The sequence below is a fragment of the Lissotriton vulgaris genome, chromosome 1_1, assembly GCF_964263255.1.
Source record: "Lissotriton vulgaris chromosome 1_1, aLisVul1.2, whole genome shotgun sequence".
NCBI classification, from domain to species: domain Eukaryota; kingdom Metazoa; phylum Chordata; class Amphibia; order Caudata; family Salamandridae; genus Lissotriton; species Lissotriton vulgaris.
Genome location: NC_141685.1, coordinates 816,872,648 through 816,882,030, shown reverse-complemented (window position 1 = coordinate 816,882,030; position 9,383 = coordinate 816,872,648).

The window sequence follows — 9,383 nt, the reverse complement described above, 5'->3', positions numbered from 1 at the left end:
AAGGACGTAGTTGATTGCTTTGGTTGGTGTTCCAATTTTGGAAAGGTTGTTGGGGGTACATCGGAGGGAACTGTTGTGGTCCGTAGAGAAATGGTGGTGGTGGGGGGCCATACGGGGGCTGGTAGGAGGGCCACATTGGTGGTTGGTTTCCTCAGTATCTTCCTGAGTTGCCTCTACCTCTCCTTTGTTTCCTATTTGGTGGGTGATTATAAAATTTTGGAGAGTTTGAATTTTCAGACCTGCTGTCAGATCCATCACTGTCTGTATTGTAGCCAGGATTTCTATTGCTTGGTTTGTAGTCTTCACGTATGTATGGATAGATTATTTTGTGTGAAAAGTTTTTCTTGTCTTTATCCAGTTTAGTGTATTTAGTATCCTTTAGACCAATCTCGAATTCTGTCATTGTTTTGTTCAGCTCATCTAGTCTTTTTTTAAGTTCAGCAGGTGCTATGTAGGATTTTAGATGGACCTCTAGCGTCTGTATTTCTTCCTTCAGTGTTTCGGACAGGCGAGCTGCTGTCTTGATGATCAGAACTAGCCAGTCCCTGGTGCAGTGCCATGATATCAATGACCAGTCTTTTTTGAATTGTTTATCATTTTGAAAAATGAAGGGTTCATTTCTGACTATTAAGCCTCTTGGTGCAGCGCTGATCTTAAGGTATTCTGCCATCATTACGCCGTGTATTAAGGTCTTTATTTGTAATCTCTTTAGTTCCGTCAGTTCGTCCCAATCTTGGCTGGAATCCCCATTGTTTTTGTTTGGAGCCCCAGTGTGTGGTAGAATGGAGGCCATTACTCTCTCGATCTCTTCCTCCGAAAAAGAGAGGCCGGTGATCTCTGCCATTTTCTGGATATTGGATATATTCTCAGGTATGTGTTTTTAGGTGCGTGTCACTGTTCTAATGGAGTAGGTATCGAAGACCTGTCCTGAGTTTAGTTTTGTTCCCGCAGTCTGGAGGCTGCTTAAATTATGCCAAAAGAGGAGGGAGAAGGAGGTTCTAAAGATCAGGTTGTCCTCCTAAGCATACATGTAAAAAGGAAGCCAATATCTGGGTTCGGGGACCTGTCTTGTGTGAAGGCTACCTAACAAAGGTATATTGGTGTAGCTTTTAAGAAAGAAAAAATGTTCTTTCTTGTTTTCCCCTCACTCACCGGAGTTTCCTCACGGTGACATGCTTCATCATCGGGGTCATCCCAGTTCTCTACGAAAAGGGGCGTGCTACGACTTGCGAACTACGTAGGAGCACTGTTAAGGTGAAGGACTATGTGTGGTGTGAGAAGAGTGGAGTGGATGTGTGTGTGAGTGTTAAAAATACCGTGCTAGTGGGCCTCAATGTTTTATTCTGCTCCTAGACCGGTATGTTAAAAGTGGGGTTTATACTGTGTACCAACCAGTGATGTGGGTAGGTTCAGTATATGGTCAACATGTTTCACGCTACCCCTAGCGTTTCGTCAGGACCATACAGGGACCAGCCCTGTACAATGCCACTCGTAAAAAACCTAGATTTAGGATTCGAAGAATATATTAGTGCAAAGAATATTTACAGTGAATGACGCTGTTCCAACTTGGTACACGCGCAGATGTATTGTTCAATGGTGAACCTGTAAAAGATATGAACAAGAAAATGTTAACAACCACCTTGCCCCTATCTCAGCCGAGATCGGGGACTTTTAGTCCTTCAAGACGTACATTATCCATGCACGTTCAGACATGCACATGGTGTATATGGTGTGGTTTCGCCATATTGGTGCGTGCATGCTTTCAAAGTCCGTTGTCTGATCGTTAATTTACACTAGAAGTGAAAATAACGTGAAAAATCGTGACAGACATACAGAGTGACTATACATAGAACAGTGAACACACAATTATGACACATAACCAAAGGGAAAATCTTCCAGATATTTACATTTGTTGGTGCTTAATGGCACATCATGGTCTCTTAGGGGGGCGGTATCGCCTCGATGGAAACAATGCTAAAAAAGTTTGTAGAGTTATAAAAAACACAGAATTAGTTTTCTAACGTTTCTCATCTTGAATGGTGTGTGGAACTCGATCTACTCTTCCCAAGTCTTTTAGGCCCAGATGGTTTAGAAACTTACTTCCTAGTCAGCAATGCCGCGTGGTATTACCTAGCTGCTTTCCCTTGGACCGCATCTTGCAAAATGGTCCGAGGGTTCGGTTTATATAGGTATTGACTTCCGGGTTTGGAAACTAGACTGTGATCTTCCGGCGGCCATCTTTGGTGGATGTTAATATGCCTTGCGTGGGTCTTTCTACTATTCCCATTGTATTAGTTAGAGTAAGTAGGCCTCATTTTTCAAAGGTTATCGCAATATGCATTGTTTTCCAGAGGACATAAGGGATTCATTGTTTTCGATTTAAGAACTTGTTAGAGACCAGTACTTGCGGGTTCATTGAGCGATAACACGATCGTGTAGTTTCACCTGCTAAGGGCACCCCACGGTATGTCATCGTTCAGCCCCCTTGCATCTGTCTGAAGTCTGAAAACCCAGCGTTGTTCACGCTCATGGAGGACTTTCTCAAGGTTTTCCTTGTTCTTGACACATTCCAGGACGACCCATCTCAGATCATTTGGGGTATGGTTTTTCTCGATAAAGTGGTTTGTCATGCGTGTTGTTGACTTCTTACAGCGTGTATTGCTTCTGTGTTCCACAATTCGAGTGCTTACCTTCCTTGTGGTCATGCCCACATAGTGCAGATTGCACGTACATGTGATTAAGTATACCACCCCACTCGTATTGCAGTTGGAGAAATCTCTGAGTTGCCATGTGGTATTGTTGTTGAAAGTGATTGTTTTTGTCACTGAGGTAAGGTGGCACACGCTACAATTGTTACACGGATAGTGTCCGTTTGGTAATGGTTGCGGTCTATTGGTGTTCTCAGCTGGTTTTGGTCGAGTGTGTACCAGGTAGTCTTTCAAATTCCTTCCTCTTCTATGGCTAAACATCGGTTTTGGGATGTTTAGTTCCCCACTGTTCAATATTGCCCAGTGTTTCTTTACAATCTTACTGACTTTGTCAGAGACCTTGTCAAAGGTTGTGATACAGATGGGTCTGTCATTATTTGGAGGTTGTTCTGTTTTTGGTTCTAAAAGCGCTTCTCTGTTGTTATTGCTTGCTCTTTTGCAGGCTTTCTGCACCATTTTCTTTTAGGGTAATTCCTTTGTTGTAATTTTTTGCTCAGTTCCTCAGCTTGTGAAAAGTAGTCTGATGTGTTGGAGCAGTTTCTTCTAAGTCAGAGGAATTGTCCGAAAGGGAGGTTTTGCTTCAAATGCCTAGGGTGGAAGCTGTTATAGGTAAGGAGGCAATTCCTCGAGGTTGGTTTGTGATGAGTGGTGGTTACCAGGACTCCATCTCTTGCCCAGATATTTAAATCTAGGAATACCAGATGACTTCTGCTCATGGTGTTTGTGAATTTCAAGAATGGGTCTTGTTCGTTTAGCCAGGCGCAGAATCTTCTTGCTTCTTCCTCGTTGCCGTTCCATATCAACACAATGTTGTCGATATAACGTTTCCATAGTCTGATGTGGTTGGTGTATGGGTTGTTGATAGTCAGGATTTTCTTTTTCTCCAACTGGTGGACATATAGTCCTGCTATGCTCGGCGCAAAAGTGCTGCCCATGCATGTCCCATGTTGTTGGCGGTATAGGGTTTCCTCAAATCGAAAGAAATTTTCTGTGAGGGCTAGTCGGCAGCATTCAAGAACCACATGTCTCGGTGTGTGATAAGTCCACTCCTCTTCAAAAAGCACTTCCTCCACTATTTCCAGTGTTTCTTTGTGAGGTAGACTGGTATAAAGACTCTCCACATCTAGGCTTATTAGAACACTAGATGAGGGGTCAAAAGTTATGTCTTTCAGAAGGCATAATACATCCTTTGTGTCTTTCAGATAAGTATCTGTTTTTTGAACAATGGGGCGGAGAAATGCATCAGCGTATCTTGATACTGGCTCCAAAATAGACCCTATCCCAGAGACTATTGGTCTCCCTGGTGGTTGTTCCATGCGTTTATGGATCTTTGGGATCGTGTAGAAGTAAGGGATGACTGGTTTTGAGTTTACTAAGAATTCTGATTCTTTTTTCTCCATCCAGTCATTGGCCAGGCTCTCCTCAATGAGGTGTGCAATGCAGACCCTTATTCTTTCCGTTGGATCTTCTTTGATGATGATGTATTTCCTAGTGTCAGCAAGGAGACGTAGACATTCTTGTCTGTATTTTTCAGTATCTTGCAAAACAATTGCTCCTCCCTTGTCCGCCGGTTTTATGGTAATGGGGTTGTTATTTGATAGCTCGTGGATCGCTTCAAACTCCAAGTTGCTTGTGTTCTTGAAGACTCTTATGGTTTTCGGATCCAGGTTCTTCACATCCTTCATCACAGCTTTTTCAAAAGCTAGCAATTCGACTGGTAAGTTGTGGGGGGGGGGACAAAAGTAGATTTCTTCTTGAGGCCCGTATCCGTGTCTGTGGTTGTTATTGGGTCTTTGTCTTTGAAAAAGACCTGGAGTTTTAACTTTCTCAGAAACTCCTTTAGTTCTACACATAGTTTGAATTTGTCCGTTGTTGGGGTAGGTACGAAACCTAGTCCTTTATTCAGAACCCGTGTCTGGACTTCTGTTAGAGTTAGGGAGGATAAGTTTACAACTAGATCTGGGGGTTGCTTGTTGATGGTTCCGACGTCCCGTCACTTCCACTGGTTGGGCCCATTGTACCTGTTGGCCGGTTTCGTTTTTCGCTCTTTGAGTCGTTTGGCCTCTCCCTAAAAAAGGACGTGGTTGATTGCTTTGGTTGGTGTTCCAATTTTGGAAAGGTTGTTGGGGGTATATCGGAGGGAACTGTTGTGGTCCGTAGAAAATTGGTGGTGGTGGGGGGCCATACGGGGGCTGGTAGGAGGGCCACATTGGTTGTTGGTTTCCTCGGTATCTTCCTGAGTTGCCTCTACCTCTCCTTTGTTTCCTATTTGGTGGGTGAATATAAAATTTTGGAGAGTTTGAATTTTCAGACCCGCTGTCAGATCCATCACTGTCTGTATTGTAGCCAGGATTTCTATTGCTTGGTTTGTAGTCTTCACGTATGTATGGATAGATTATTTTGTGTGAAAAGTTTTTCCTGTCTTTATCCAGTTTAGTGTATTTAGTATCCTTTAGACCAATCTCGAATTCTGTCATTGTTTTGTTCAGCTCATCTAGTCTTTTTTTAAGTTCAGCAGGTGCTATGTAGGATTTTAGATGGACCTCTAGCGTCTGTATTTCTTCCTTCAGTGTTTCGGACAGGCGAGCTGCTGTCTTGATGATCAGAACTAGCCAGTCCCTGGTGCAGTGCCATGATATCAATGACCAGTCTTTTTTGAATTGTTTATCATTTTGAAAAATGAAGGGTTCATTTCTGACTATTAAGCCTCTTGGTGCAGCGCTGATCTTAAGGTATTCTGCCATCATTACGCCGTGTATTAAGGTCTTTATTTGTAATCTCTTTAGTTCCGTCAGTTCGTCCCAATCTTGGCTGGAATCCCCATTGTTTTTGTTTTGAGCCCCAGTGTGTGGTAAAATGGAGGCCATTACTCTCTCGATCTCTTCCTCCGAAAAAGAGAGGCCGGTGATCTTTGCCATTTTCTGGATATTGGATATATTCTCAGGTATGTGTTTTTAGGTGCGTGTCACTTTTCTAATGGAGTAGGTATCGAAGACCTGTCCTGAGTTTAGTTTTGTTCCCGCAGTCTGGAGGCTGCTTGAATCATGCCAAAAGAGGAGGGAGAAGGAGGTTCTAAAGATCAGGTCGTCCTCCTAAGCATACATGTACAAAGGAAGCCAATATCTGGGTTCGGGGACCTGTCTTGTGGCATGTGGTTCATGAATGCTGCCGACTAGCCCTCACAGAAAATTTCTTTCGATTTGAGGAAACCCTATACCGCCAACAACATGGGACAAGCATGAGCAGCACTTTTGCGCCGAGCATAGCAGGACTATATGTCCACCAGTTGGAGAAAAAGAAAATCCTGACTATCAACAACCCATACACCAACCACATCAGACTATGGAAACGTTATATCGACGACATTGTGTTGATATGGAACGCAAACGAGGAAGAAGCAATAAGATTCTGCGCCTGGCTAAACGAACAAGACCCATTCTTGAAATTCACAAACACCATGAGCAGAAGTCATCTGGTATTCCTAGATTTAAATATCTGGGCAAGAGATGGAGTCCTGGTAACCACCACTCATCACAAACCAACCTCGAGGAATTGCCTCCTTACCTATAACAGCTTCCACCCTAGGCATTTGAAGCAAAACCTCCCTTTCGGACAATTCCTCTGACTTAGAAGAAACTGCTCCAACACATCAGACTACTTATCACAAGCTGAGGAACTGAGCAAAAAATTACAACAAAGGAATTACCCTAAAAAAAAAAATGGTGCAGAAAGTCTGCAAAAGAGCAAGCAATAACAACAGAGAAGCGCTTTTAGAACCAAAAACAGAACAACCTCCAAATAATGACAGACCCATCTGTATCACAACCTTTGTCAAGGTCTCTGACAAAGTCAGTAAGATTGTAAAGAAACACTGGGCAATATTGAACAGTGGGGAACTAAACATCCCAAAACCGATGTTTAGCCATAGAAGAGGTAGGAATTTGAAAGACTACCTGGTACACACTCGACCAAAACCAGCTGAGAACACCAATAGACTGCAACCATTACCAAACGGACACTATCCGTGTAACAATTGTAGCGTGTGCCACCTTACCTCAGTGACAAAAACAATCACTTTCAACAACAATACCACATGGCAACTCAGAGATTTCTCCAAATACGAGTGGGGTTGTATACTTAATCACATGTACGTGCAATCTGCACTATGCGGGCATGACCACAAGGAAGGTAAGCACTCGAATTGTGGAACACAGAAGCAATATACGCTGTAAGAAGTCAACAACACGCATGACAAACCACTTTATCAAGAAAAACCATACCCCAAATGATCTGAGATGGGTCGTCCTGGAATGTGTCAAGAACAAGGAAAACCTTGAGAAAGTCCTCCATGAGCGTGAACAACGCTGGGTTTTAAGACTTCAGACAGATGCAAGGGGGCTGAACGATGACATACCCTGGGGTGCCCTTAGCAGGTGAAACTACACAATCGTGTTATCGCTCAATGAACCCGCAAGTACTGGTCTCCAACAAGTTCTTAAATCGAAAACAATGAATCCCTTATGTCCTCTGGAAAACAATGCATATTGCGATAACCTTTGAAAAATGAGGCCTACTTACTCTAACTAATACAATGGGAATAGTAGAAAGACCCACGCAAGGCATATTAACATCCACCAAAGATGGCCGCCGGAAGATCACAGTCTAGTTTCCAAACCCGGAAGTCAATACCTATATAAACCGAACCCTCGGACAATTTTGCAAGTTACGGTCCAAGGCGAAGCAGCTAGGTAATACCACGCGGCATTGCTGACTAGGAAGTAAGTTTCTAAACCATCTGGGCCTAAAAGACTTGGGAAGAGTAGATCGAGTTCCACACACCATTCAAGATGAGAAACGTTAGAAAACTAATTCTGTGTTTTTTATAACTCTACAAACTTTTTTAGCATTGTTTCCATCGAGGCGATACCTCCCCCCTAAGAGACCATGATGTGCCATTAAGCACCAACAAATGTAAATATCTGGAAGATTTTCCCTTTGGTTATGTGTCATAATTGTGTGTTCACTGTTCTATGTATAGTCACTCTGTATGTCTGTCACGATTTTTCACGTTATTTTCACTTCTAGTGTAAATTAACGATCAGACAACGGACTTTGAAAGCATGCACGCACCAATATGGCGAAACCACACCATATAGACCATGTGCATGTCTGAACGTGCATGGATAATGTACGTCTTGAAGGACTAAAAGTCCCCGATCTCGGCTGAGATAGGGGCAAGGAGGTTGTTAACATTGTCTTGTTCATATCTTTTACAGGTTCACCATTGAACAATACATCTGCGCGTGTACCAAGTTGGAACAGCGTCATTCACTGAAAATATTCTTTGCACTAATATATTCTTCGAATCCAAAATCTAGGTTTTTTAAGAGTGGCATTGTACAGGGCTGGTCCCTGTATGGTCCTGACGAAACGCTAGGGGTAGCGTGAAACATGTTGACCATATACTGAACCTACCCACATCACTGGTTGGTACACAGTATAAACCCCACTATTAACATACCGGTCTAGGAGCAGAATAAAACATTGAGGCCCACTAGCACGGTATTTTTAACACTCACACACACATCCACTCCACTCTTCTCACACCACACATAGTCCTTCACCTTAACAGTGCTCCTACGTAGTTCGCAAGTCGTAGCACGCCCCTTTTCGTAGAGAACTGGGATGACCCCGATGATGAAGCATGTCACCGTGAGGAAACTCCGGTGAGTGAGGGGAAAACAAGAAAGAACATTTTTTCTTTCTTAAAAGCTACACCAACATACCTTTGTTAGGTAGCCTTCACACAAGACAGGTCCCCGAACCCAGATATTGGCTTCCTTTTTACATGTATGCTTAGGAGGACGACCTGATCTTTAGAACCTCCTTCTCCCTCCTCTTTTGGCATGATTCAAGCAGCCTCCAGACTGCGGGGACAAAACTAAACTCAGGACAGGTCTTCGATACCTACTCCATTAGAACAGTGACACGCACCTAAAAACACATACCTGAGAATATATCCAATATCCAGAAAATGGCAGAGATCACCGGCCTCTCTTTTTCGGAGGAAGAGATCGAGAGAGTAATGGCCTCCATTCTACCACACACTGGGGCTCCAAACAAAAACAATGGGGATTCCAGCCAAGATTGGGACGAACTGACGGAACTAAAGAGATTACAAATAAAGACCTTAATACACGGCGTAATGATGGCAGAATACCTTAAGATCAGCGCTGCACCAAGAGGCTTAATAGTCAGAAATGAACCCTTCATTTTTCAAAATGATAAACAATTCAAAAAAGACTGGTCATTGATATCATGGCACTGCACCAGGGACTGGCTAGTTCTGATCATCAAGACAGCAGCTCGCCTGTCCGAAACACTGAAGGAAGAAATACAGACGCTAGAGGTCCATCTAAAATCCTACATAGCATCTGCTGAACTTAAAAAGAGACTAGATGAGCTGAACAAAACAATGACAGAATTCGAGATTGGTCTAAAGGATACTAAATACACTAAACTGGATAAAGACAAGAAAAACTTTTCACACGAAATAATCTATCCATACATACGTGAAGACTACAAACCAAGCAATAGAAATCCTGGCTACAATACAGACAGTGATGGATCTGACAGCGGGTCTGAAAATTCAAACTCTCCAAAATTGTATAATCA